The sequence below is a fragment of the Bos indicus genome, chromosome 2 (genome assembly GCF_029378745.1).
Source record: "Bos indicus isolate NIAB-ARS_2022 breed Sahiwal x Tharparkar chromosome 2, NIAB-ARS_B.indTharparkar_mat_pri_1.0, whole genome shotgun sequence".
NCBI lineage: Eukaryota > Metazoa > Chordata > Mammalia > Artiodactyla > Bovidae > Bos > Bos indicus.
Window position 1 is genome coordinate 43701001 of NC_091761.1, and position 12797 is coordinate 43713797.

Sequence of the window (12797 nt, forward strand, 5' to 3'; positions counted from 1 at the left end):
ACAATGTGACAAGGGGAACAAAAACCAGAACAATCACTAATATCTCAGTTATTTTCTTTTTTCCACCAACCCATGAATATTGCTTCTTCTTTAAAACAAATCTCAATTCAGTTCAGTTGCTCAGTTTAGTTCAGTTGCTCAGTCGTGTCCAACTCTTTGCAACCCCATGAATCGCAGCACGCCAGGCCTCCCTGTCCATCACCAGCTCCCGGAGTTCACTCAGACTCACGTCCATTGAGTCAGTGATGCCATTCAGCCATCTCATCCTCTGTCGTCCCCTTCTCCTCCTGTCCCCAATCCCTCCCAGCATCAGTTTCAGCTTTAGCATCATTCCTTCCAAAGAAATCCCAGGGCTGATCTCCTTCAGAATGGACTGGTTGGATCTCCTTGCAGTCCAAGAGACTCTCAAGAGCCTTCTCCAACACCACAGTTCAAAAGCATCAATTCTTTGGCGCTCAGCTTTCTTCACATTCCAACTCTCACATCCATACATGACCACAGGAAAAACCATAGCCTTGACTAGACGGACCTTTGTTGGCAAAGTAATGTCTCTGCTTTTGAATGTGCTATCTAGGTTGGTCATAACTTTCCTTCCCAGGAGTAAGCGTCTTTTAATTTGATGGCTGCAAAAACCATCTGCAGTGATTTTGGAGCCCCAAAAAATAAAGTATGACACTGTTTCCACTCTTTCCCTATCTATTTCCCATGAAGTGATGGGACCAGATGCCATGATCTACGTTTTCTGAGTGTTGAGCTTTAAGACAACTTTTTCACTCTCCTCTTTCACTTTCATCAAGAGGCTTTTTAGTTCCTCTTCACTTTCTGCCATAAGGGTGGTGTCATCTACATATCTGAGGTTATTGATATTTCTTCTGGCAATCTTGATTCCAGCTTGTGCTTCTTCCAGCCCAGTGTTTCTCATGATATACTCTGCATATAAGTTAAATAAACAGGGTGACAATATACAGCCCTGACATACTCCTTTTCCTATATGGAACCAGTCTGTTGTTCCATGTCCAGTTCTAACTGTTGCTTCCTGACCTGCATACAGATTTCTCAAGAGGCAGGTCAGGTGGTCCGGTATTCCCATCTCTTTCAGAATTTTCCACAGTTTATTGTGATCCACACAGTCAAAGGCTTTGGCATAGTCAATAAAGCAGGAATAGATGTTTTTCTGGAACTCTCTTGCTTTTTCCATGATCCAGTGGATGTTGGCAATTTGATTTCTGGTTCTTCTGCCTTTTCTAAAACCAGCTTGAACATCAGGAATTTCAGGGTTCACTTATTGATTAGGAAGTTCAATAATGGAACAAGATCTGCTTAGGCACTGAGAAAAATTTAGTGTCAGTAGGAACAAGGGATGAATAAACCCCCAAAAATGCTAAGATTTCAGATCTTTTAAAGTACTAGTTTCTTGTCTGATTCATAGTTAATTAATTCATCACAAATATGAAAAAGGGTGAAAGATAAGGGAAAGAGGATTTTCCTAATTCCACTCTATAATTGAGCATCCCACTTAAAAAAGCATTACATTAAAATGGATGAAAAAAATTGGTAATTTCAAAGCACTTAAACTAAGATCATTCTCCAGCTGATAAAAGTCAAGACTATAATAACAAAAGAGCACATCTATTAACGAGATGACAAAGCCAAAAATATTGAACTAATTTCCTTGCTAAAAAGCATTACTGAAATATTTCTGATACTCTTTTTTATAGCAAGCAATCTTAGAAAAATCTTCCCTGACATGAAGTTCCTGTTTTTATAGACTGACCATGAGCTTCAATTTAATCTATCCCAGTTGCTTTTGATAGTAGAAATTATTCTAGCAAAAAATTACATAAAGTAAAGAAAGTGTTCTGAAGGCAAAATGAAGAGATGTGTTATACAATGATCATCTATCTAGACAGCATATTAAAAATCAGAGATATTACTTTGCCAACAAAGATCTGTCTACTCAAAGTTATGGTTTTTCCAGTAGTCATGTATGAATGTGAGAGTCAGACCACAAAGAAAGTTGAGCGCCGAAAAATTGATGCTTTTGAACTGTGGTGCTGGAGAAGGCTCTTGAGAGTCCCTTGGACAGCAAGGAGATTCAGCCAGTCAATCCTAAAGGAAATCAGTCCTGAATATTCATTGGAAAGACTGATAATGAAACTGAAGCTTCAATACTTTGGCCACTTGATGTGAAGAACTGATTCATTGGAAAAGACCTTCATGCTGGGAAGATTGAAGGCAGGAGGAGAAAGGGACAACAGAGGATGAGATGGTTGGATGGCATCACCAATTCAATGAACGTGAGTTTGAGCAAGCTCTAGGACTTGGTGATGGACAGGGAAGCCTGGCATGCTGCAGTGCATGGGATCACAAAGAGTCAGACACGACTGAGTGACTGAACTGAGTTAAAAAGTTTGTCAAGAAAATACACTGGTCATAGCAAACACCCTTTCCCAACAACATAAGAGATGACTTTACATGTGGACATCACCAAATGGTCAATACCAAAATCAGATTGATTATATTCTTTGCAGCAGAAGATGGAAAAGCTCTATAAAGTCAGCAAAAAACAAGACCTGCAGCTGACTGTGGCTTAGAACATCAGCTCCTTATTGCAGAATTTGGACTTAAATTGAAGACAGCAGGGAAAACCACTAGGCCATTCAGGTATGATCTAAATCAAATCCCTTATGATTATACACTGGAGGTGACGAGTAGATTCAAGGGATTAGATTTGGTAGACAGAGTGTCTGAAGAACTATGGCCAGAGGTTCACAACATTGTGTAGGAGGCAGTGACCAAAACCATCCAAAGAAAAAGAACTGCAAGAAGAGAAAGTGGTTGTCTGAGGAGGCTTTACAAATAGCTGAGGAGAGAAGAGAAGTGAAAAGCAAAGGAGAAAAGGAAAGATATACCCAACTGAATGCAGAGTTCCAGAGAATAGCAAGGATAAGAAAGCTTCTTAAGTGAACTTTGGAAAAGACCCTTACACTGGGAAAGATTGAGGGCAGGAGAAGAAGTGGGTGACAGAGGATGAGATGGTTGGATGGAATCATTGACTCAATGGACATGAGTTTGAGCAAACTCTGGGAGATGGTGAAGAACAGGGAAGGCTGGCATGCTGGAGCCCATGGGGTCAGAGAGTCTGACATGACTTAGCGACTAAACAAACAAAACAAATTCCTGAACCAGAATTTATTAAATGGCTGACCCTTAAAATCCCTTCAACAGGAATAATGTTAAGTTCCTTTTCCATGTTATTATTTAAAAAAAAAAAACAAGGCTTTTCACAGTACATAGCGATCAAGTAGAAATACATACTTTAGATCAGTATCATTCTATTGTATTATAGCATTCATTTTTAAACCCACCCTTGGGACTTCCCTGGTGGTCCAGTGGCTAAGACTCCATGCTTCCAATGCAAAGGGCTCAAGTTCAATCCCTGGTCAGGGAACAAGATTCCCTATGCATGAACTAAAGAGCTCCCATGCTGCAACTAAAGATCCTCCATACTGCAAGGAAGATCAAAGATCCCGCCTGCTGCAACTAAGACCTGGTGTGGCCAAATAAAATTTTTTTTAATAAAACTACCCTTGAGCTTCCCTCGTAGCTCAGTCAGTAAAATAATCTGCCTGCAATGCAGGAAACCCAGGTTCGATTCCTGGGTCAGGAAGATCCCCTGGAGAAGGAAATGGCAACCTACTCCAGTATTCTTTCCTGGAGAATCTCATGGACAGAGGAGCCTTGCAGGCTACTGTCCATGGGGTCTCAAAGAATTGGACATGACTGAGGGATTAAACCACCACCACCAGCTTTCCTGGTGGCTCAGATGGTAAAGAATCTGTCTGCCATGTGGGAGACCTGGGTTCGATCCCTGGGATGGGAAGATCCCCTGGAGAAGGGCATGGCAACCCACTCCAGTATTCTTGCCTGGAGAATTCCCATGGACAGAGGACCCTGGCAGGCTACAGTCCATGGGGTTGCAAAGATTCAGACACAACTGAGCAACTAAGCACAGCACAGCAACCACCCTTAATAGTCACTATGAAGATAAAATACTTTCGGGTAAGAAGGTAAACAAAGCAAACTTTGGGAGATAAGCAGGTGAGATTTACAAGACTGAAATTTCCTGTGGCCCATGTGGCTTGACTCTGGTGAATGATTAAGAGGACAAGAGCTTTCAATTCACACCTACTGTCCTTTCACAAAACTGAAACGGATCGAAAACAGCAGCATCCTGGCAGGCCAGCAGCCACTCAGCTGATGCAAAATGTTTTTCCGGCCTAAGCAGCAACCCCAGTGCCCCTACTCACCCCACCCTGGCCCCCTGACCCCTGAATAACTGTGTAGCAAACTCTCTTTCCAGTTTACACTTGAGCAGAAAGAGGAGCTCATAAATCCAGGGAACTTCCTCCTTAAATCAGAGTGGCTTCTTTGCCAGATGCTCATTTTTACTGGCTTTCTTTTTCTCCACACAACAATGAGGGGTGGGGGTGGGGAGGAGATGAAAACACACTCACTGTACCAATGATTTCCAACAGGCAACAGCAAGCGCGAGCAGGAAGCAGCACAAATATACCACCAAACCTCCCTGGGCACCCCCACGAGCAGTACAATAGAGCAACACAGAGGGCTCTAGAAACGGCAGCATTATTTGAAGCAATTGGCCAGCAAGATGGAAGGCATGAAAGCAATGTAACACATTGAAGATAGTTTTTTCCCCACTTTTGGACACAGTCAGATATTACTTGGCCAGCTACATAACACATTTGTCTTTGCATCCCCACCCATCAGTAAATTTTTTTAATCTCATGTTCTGTTCACACACTGGTCCATCAACAACTTGCTTGGAGCCTGATGATTTTCCTTTTGGTTATTTTCAAGCCTAGAAACCATCTACTGAAGATAGTTTTCTCCAATGGGGAGGGCAAGGCTGAATGGGATTCCCAAGTGTAGGCTGTGGCTCATCACCAAAGCATGGAATCAACAGGTTTTCTAAGTTTTACACACACACAATCTGGTCCGCAGAAGCTGAAGAGATGCATCTGTGGCCCGTGCATGTAACAGAGTCCTTATACTCTTGGCTCAAAAACAAGTTGGCCCAGAGGCCAAAGACTTCCAGGAAAGTTTATGTTCGAGTACATCATAAACTGTGGCAGTAAAGTCCTCACAGAATCGGCCTGAGCAGGGTGGTAATACGTTTTTAATTTTCAAAGAAAAGGAGTGAACATAAACACCATGGACCTGCATTTTATCTTCCCTCATCCTTCCAACCTCAAGCCCCCTCCTTGCCCTGATCCCTCATTTAACTCATTCCCTACTGATGCTTTAATTTCATCACACCCATTTCTCACCCATTCCTCTTTTGGTAAATTTCCTCATCAACTCTACTGTGGCAAAATTAACACTAAAACATTTTTAGTACAAGTTTTATATCGCTCCTACTAACAGGCAAAACTAGAGATGGCATCTGGTTTTCTAAATTAGGGAGATTTAAAAGGGTCTACTGCACACTTTCCTCACTCATCCATAAGTAGAAACAAGATGCTGATTCAAAAATCTATTCTATTCATTGTGGTTTATCACTAAAATATAGTGATGCTTCCTAAGGCCCACTTGACTTCGCATTCCAGGATGTCTGACTCTAGGTGAGTGATCACACCATTGTCGTTATCTGGATCATGAAGATCTTTTTGTACAGGTCTTCTGTGTAATCTTGCCACCTCTTCCTAGTATCTTCTGCTTCTGTTAGGTCCATACCATTTCTGTCCTTTATTGTGCCCATCTTTGCATGAAAATGTCCCTTGGTATCTCTAATTTTCTCAAAGAGATTGCTAGGCTTTCCCATTTTATTATTTTCCTCTATTTCTTTGCACTGATCACTGAGGAAGGCTCTCTTATCTCTCTGTGCTATTCTTTGGAACTCTGCATTCAAATGGATGCAGAGTTCCATTTTCTCCTTTGAGAATAAGGAGAAAATCTTTCCTCTTCTCCTTTGCCTTTCACTTCTCTTCTTTTCTCAGCTATTTGTAAGGCCTCCTCAGACAACCATTTTGCCTTTCTGCATTTCTTTTTCTTGGGAATGGTCTTGATCACCGCCTCCTATACAAGGTCATGAACCTCCATCCATAGTTCTTCAGGCACTCTATCAGATCTAATCCCTTGAATCTATTTGTCACTACCACTGTATAATCATAAGGGATTTGATTTAGGTCATACCTGAATGGTCTAGTGGTTTTCCCTACTTTCTTCAATTTAAGTCTGAAATTGCCAATAAGGAGTTCATGATCTAAGCCACAGTCAGCTCCCAGTCTTGTTTTTGCTGACTGTATAGAGCTTCTCCATCTTTGGCTGCAAAGAATATAATCAATCTGATTTCAGTATTGACCATCTGGTGATGTCCATGTGTACAGTCTTCTCTTGTGTTGTCGGAAGAGGGTGTTTGCTATGACCAGTGCATTCTCTCTTAGCCTTTGCCCTGCTTCATTTTGTACTCCAAGGCCAAATTTGCCTGTTACTCCAGGTATCTCTTGACTTCCTACTTTTGCATTCCAGTCCCCTATAATGAAAAAGACATCTCTTTTGGGTGTTAGTTCTAGAAGGTCTTGTAGGTCTTCATAGAACCGTTCAACTTCAGCTTCTTCAGTGTTACTGGTTGGGGCATAGACTTGGATTACTGTGATACTGAATGGTTTGCCTTGGAAACGAACAGAGATCATTCTGTCGTTTTTGAGATTGCATCCAAGTACTGCATTTCGGACTCTCTTGTTGACTATGAGGGCTACTCCATTTCTTCTAAGAGATTCTTGCCCACAGTAGTAGATACAATGGTCATCTGAGTTAAAGTCACCCATTCCAGTCCATTTTAGTTCACTGATTCCTAAAATGTTGATGTTTACTCTTGCTGTCTCCTGTTTGACCACTTCCAGTTCACCCTGATTTATGGACTTAACATTCCAGGTTCCTATGCAATATTGTTCTTTACAGCATAGGACTTTACTTCCATCACCAGTCACATCCACAACTGGGTGTTGGTTTTGCTTTGGCTCTGTAAATACATCCACCCACCACAGAGTTCCTAATATCCACAATTCTTCACCTCACTTTCCAACTGAAACCAAAACCATGTGTGAAGTTCCTGCAGATTGTTTCAAGTCAATCTAACTTACAGGCATTAATCTAGCTACTAGGTTTAGAGACAAACTGAACAAAGTATAAGAAAGTACTGTGATTAAAAATACATATCAGAACTTTTATGACCACAAAGTCCCTCAGGGACTTTTAGGGACTTTGCTTTTAGAAAATTAGATTTATGCAAAGGTTATCAGAGGCTGATACATTTATGGTCTGACATCATCACTGACATTAAAACTACCTAACATGGTATACAAAGAGCACAGAGCCAGGACCCGATAAATACTTGGGTTTATTTGTTGTCCGGATTATACAGAAGAACCACTCAACGGCCTATTAAAGCAAATAAAACTTGACTTTAATTACCTCATACTGAAGAAAAATCAATACCTTAAGCAGTTTATTGATAACTCATCCCTGTTATATTCTGGTAGAATATCTGTAAACCCTCAAACAACAGGATTATATAAATAACTAAGCCTACCAATACAGGAAATGATAAGATAGCTTTTTCATTCACAATGTGAGAAAGACAAAAGAAAACAAAACAATCCCAAAATACACTTATTCCCTCCCCCTTCAAAAAACTTACAGAATTCAGTAGCCACCCCCAGCACCTCTTCAACCCTTCAGAAAATAAAACTTGAACATCAAGGCTTGTAACTCATAAGGATGTCCCAAAGACTAAGGCAAAGAAACATTAACTTATTTTCAAACTCTGGACGTCTTAATTCCAAAAGCCAAAGAAAGTAAGTTAATAGTAAGGGCTGAGAAAAGATAAAAGTGTTTAACCTTCAAAAGAAAAATCCTATTAATTAGAAACTGCTCTTTCTCCAAAGTAGTCTCAGCTAATTGAGGTCTTATTGTATTTGTTTTTCAGTCGCAAAGTCATGTCCAACTCTTTGTGACCCCATGAACAGCAGCACGTCAGGCTCCCCTGTCCTTCACTATCTCCCAGAGTCTGCTCAAATTCATGCCCACTGAGTCAGTGATGCCATCTAACCATCCCACCCTCTGCTGCCCCTTCTGCTTCTGCCTTCAGTCTTTCCCAGCATCAGGGTCTTTTCCCATGAGTTGGCTCTTCGCATCAGGTGGCCAAAGTACTGAAGCTTCAGCATCAGTCCTTCCAGTGAATATTCAGGGACTCTAGCATTATTCTAGGATTACTGTATAGGGCTGTTCATAATAATCCAAAATGTTGACTTGTGTTAGAACAATTAGACCCCAGTGCCCACATCTCTACTACTCAGCCTCAGCTATATAAAGAAAGCATCAAATATTAAGAACATAAAAAATTCTCCTAAGATAAAGGGTGGTGGGAAACTTGAGACTTGTGACACACACGAGTATGCAGGGTGGCAGGAAACATCCTTTAAATTAGATTAATTGTATAGCAATTAGCTGATTCCAGAAGGGGAGCAAATACCAAACAGCTGGAAGGTGATCACACAGACCTTCCACAAGCCAAGCAGAACAGCAACACACTTGAGCTGGGCTCCTGGTAACCACTGGACCAGCATGATCCATTGCTACCCACTGACGTCTCAAGATACCCATGCCTTTTCCAAGAAATCAAGCAATTATTCCTAAATACATTTCCACCTTTAAGTACTCTTCAAAAACCGCATGTTCCTCCCATGTCCCTGCACAGCCTGGGGTGTAGTTTAACAAACAGGTACGTTTTTAAAGCTTGCTCTTGGCAATGAATTCATTAAGCTTCCTCTCAAACTGTTCTTTCCGTATAAAATGGAGGGGAGGGGTACTCTTGCTTAAGAGGCAAATGCAAAAAAAAAAAAGAGGCAAATACAGCTCCCCGCCCTCTCCACCCCCACCCCTGCCCCACAGGAGAACAATATCCTTATTCAAAGAGTCACTGGATTTCCCCTTCATGGAATACTCTTACCACACTTAGGTTAAATATGCTTTTTTTTTTTTTTTTAACATTTATAATGTTATTGTATGGAGGAAGTATTTTCAGTTTTAAAAAAAACCATCAGATAAATTTTCAATACACACAAATTGCTTTTAAGTTGAAAACAGCCCATTTCAGAGTATTTTAAACTCTAGAATAATTTTACTTTAAAAATAAAAATAACCAACAGCAAACATCAAATACCTACTCTTCTACTTCTGCTGAGTGTCCTTGAACATGATCATCTCTCAAAGCCAGGAGCTACCGGAAAAACCCCAAGACAGTCTGCCACATTCAGCATTCTTTTTTCCAAGACACAAAACATTGATGCACCACAGACTCCCAATTCCCCAAGAATGTCTTGTTTTCCTTCAGTAAAGCAAATCTCTTCTGCATCACTGCTTACAGTCTGAGCCCTGAAGCCATTGATCTCTCCTTTTAATTAGGCTTGTTCATTGAGAAAATGGCAACACGGACTTTCAACATTACATAAGCAAGAAAAAAGGTACTGGGTGCCAAGACCTGGGACTGAGGCAAATATTTAAAGTCATTTTGTAAATGTTAGGTGTCTGATGGAAAAACTGAGAAACCCTGGACCTGCACACCAATGGCACTGTTAAAATTCAGCATGTGAGGAGGAAAGGAGGCCAAAATAAACCACATGCGAAGGAGCCATTACATTAGAAATTGCTTACTTGGGCAGCTTCTGATTCAAAACAAACGCCCAGTGGAGGGGATCCATAATCTGGCTCCAACTCTACACATAAAGCTCTAGTGATGAACACCTGCACCCTTTATAAATCTATCCTAAGAGTCTTGATCACAAAACTGCATCTTCCTTACCCCAAAACAGGAGCCTGGATCATGGGTAGTTTCCGCCCCTCCCCAGCCTGGCCCCCCACATGGTAACTGTGTCTGTGTATGGATTTCTCAAGAGACTTCAAATTTTTGTAGCTATTAGCTACAAATAAATAGCTTCAAGAGAGGACCGATCCCTATAGTAAGTAGTCTAGAAACATGCACAGCTACAGTGCTGGAGCCTTGGCAAGCTCTCTGCTGGTGAAGCAGAGCATGGACACAGTAATGAGCTATTAAATGCAAATAATGTCCATGTGGAATCCTTCCCTGGGGCTCAGTGTAGGAGGGAGGGCGCTAGTGAGAGAGCAGTGGACGGCAGTCAGCCTGGCCGTCTGCTGTTCAGCTCCTGATGACAACTCCTAAGGGCTCATCCCTGGGAAGAGTTTTGAGCTACCATGACTAGGTTTAGGAAGTCTGCCATACACGTCATGTGCCAAGTTCATGGACAGAATCCAAATGCAGTTAGCTGAACTGGGTTGAAAACCTCTTGAACCCACAGGCAAAAACTAGTAGACTTGTCACTTTCTTTTTTGCTTTTTTTTTCTTTTTTAAAACATGTCTGTCGTTCTGGTTATGGAAATAGTTGATTCTAATTTTAACCAATACCTACTACTGTTTCAGCACATTCCTCTGGTTAAAGGAAACTATGACTTTCCAGTCAGTGACTGTAATGACACAGACATGAACTTGGAGAATTAAGCTTCCAGTTTTCAGCCACACCAAGATGTTATTCTAAGTATTTCTTTTTAAAGTTAATGTGTCATGATCTTTATGGAATTCCTATTACTATAGGATTATACCATAAGATTTATTTTAATAGCCTCATATACTCAAATACAGTTGATACACAAAAATTTGCATCCCCTGACAGAAAGAGATGGATTTCTTTTTTCGTTCATTTTTTTCAAATAGAATGAAAGATTCTTAGCCTCAGTGAGCCTGCAACCAAGGAGAGATGTTTTTAACTCATGAAACAGAGGGTGCTGTACTCAGTTGTGTCAGACTCTTTGCGACCCCGTAAGCTAGAGCCTGCCAGGCTTCTTTGACCGTGGGATTTTCCCAGGCAAGAGTACCAATGTGGGTTGTCATTTCCTTCTCCAGGGGAACTTCCCAACCCAGGGATCAAATCCATGTCTCCTGCATTGGCAGGAGGATTCTTTATCACTGAGCCACCTAGGAAGCCCCATGAAACAGAGGACCACACGAAAGAATTCACAGAAGACGACCTAGAGAAAGACAGTTAACTCTTTTTCTTAATAATTCATCAATGACCTCAGTTTTTTTTTTGTTTAGTTGTTAAGTCATATCTGACTTTTGCAACCCCATGTACTATAACCCGCCAGGCTCCTCTATCCATGGGATCTCCCAGGTGAGAACAGTGGAGTGGGTTGCCATTTCATTCTCCAGGGGATCTTTGTGACCCAGGGATCGAACTCACATCTCCTGCATTGGCAGGCAGATTCTTTACCACCGAGCCATCAGCAAAGCCTGACCTTGGTTTACCTGATGTTTTCAAAGACTATAAAAGAGTAATAACTGGGACAGTATTACTGTCCCAGGAAAAGCAGGAAAAGCAGTAGTAGCTGCACTAGTTATGATGGTGGGGTGCAGCAGCAGCCAACATTTATAGAATGCCAGAAACATTCAAAGGCTTTGAAAAATATTTAATTATCACCACTACCCTATGGAGGAGGTAAGTACAATTATCCCCATTTTGTAGAAATGAAGAAAATAAGGCATCAGTTCAGTTCACTCACTCAGTCATGTCTGACTTTTTGCGACCCCATGGACTGCAGAACGCCAGGCTTCCCTGTCCATCACCAACTCCCAGAGCTTGCTCAGACTCATGCCCACTGAGTCAGTAATGCCATCCAACCATCTCATTCTCTGTTGTCCCCTTTCCCTCCTGTCTTCAATCTTTCCCAGCATCAGGGTCTTTTCAAAAGAGTCAGTTCTTCACATCAGTTGGCCAAAGTATTGGAGCATCAGTCCTTCCAATGAATACTCAGGACTTATTTCCTTTAGGATTGACTGGTTGGATCTCCTTGTATATGGCATATGGCACAGAGAAGTTTTTTAAAAAAATACTCAAGTCATTCAGCTATTAAGCCAGAATTCAAATCAAAATGTCTAGGTTAAGAATCTATACTCCTTTTATCACATGGTCTCATACACAAAACCCATCAAAGCCAGTCTTATGAAAATGACCACAGACATTTCTTCAGAGATGACATACAGATGGCCAATAGGCACATGGAGAGATGCTGCTGCTGCTAAGTCACTTCAGTCGTATCCGACTCTGTGCGACCCCATAGATGGCAGCCCACCAGGCTCCGCCATCCCTGGGATTCTCCAGGCAGGAACACTGGAGTGGGTTGCCATTTCCTTCTCCAATGCATGAAAGTAAAACGTGAAAGTGAAGTCGCTCAGTCGTGTCTGACCCTCAGTGACCCCATGGACTGCAGCCTTCCAGGCTCCTCCGTCCATGGGATTTTCCAGGCAAGAGTACTGGAGTGGGGTGCCAATGCTGAACATCACTAATTAGTAAAGAAATGCAAACCAAAACTACCATGAGGTATTACCTCACTCCTGTCAGAATGGCCATCATCAAAAAGTTTATAAATAATAATGCTGGAGAGGGTGTAGAGAAAATGGAACCTTCCTACACTGTCGGTGGGAATGTAAACTGGTGCAGTCACTATGGAGAACAGTATGAAGGGTCCTCAAAAAACTAAACATATAGCTGCCATATGATCCAGCAATCCCACTCCTGGGCATATATCCAGACAAAACTGTAATTCAAAAACATACGTACACCCCTGTGTTCACAGCAGCACTCTGTCCATTGACAGATGAACAGATAAAGATATGGTACACAAATACAATGGAATGCTAC

At 41.6% G+C, this 12797-nt stretch overlaps 1 protein-coding gene across 6 annotated transcripts in view; it reads right to left on the reverse strand.

Moving 5' to 3' along the window:
- FMNL2 (formin like 2) overlaps positions 1-12797 on the reverse strand; it is a 332468-nt gene that overhangs the window by 171880 nt on the left and 147791 nt on the right. Inside the window, exon 1 of one of the 6 annotated variants that reach the window (XM_070799503.1) lies at positions 9252-12460. The exons of the other annotated variants lie outside the window; for them this stretch is intronic. The gene's annotated coding sequence lies outside the window, so the exon portion shown is untranslated. Of the gene's footprint in view, positions 1-9251; positions 12461-12797 lie in introns of those variants that run through there. 6 annotated transcript variants of the gene reach the window in all.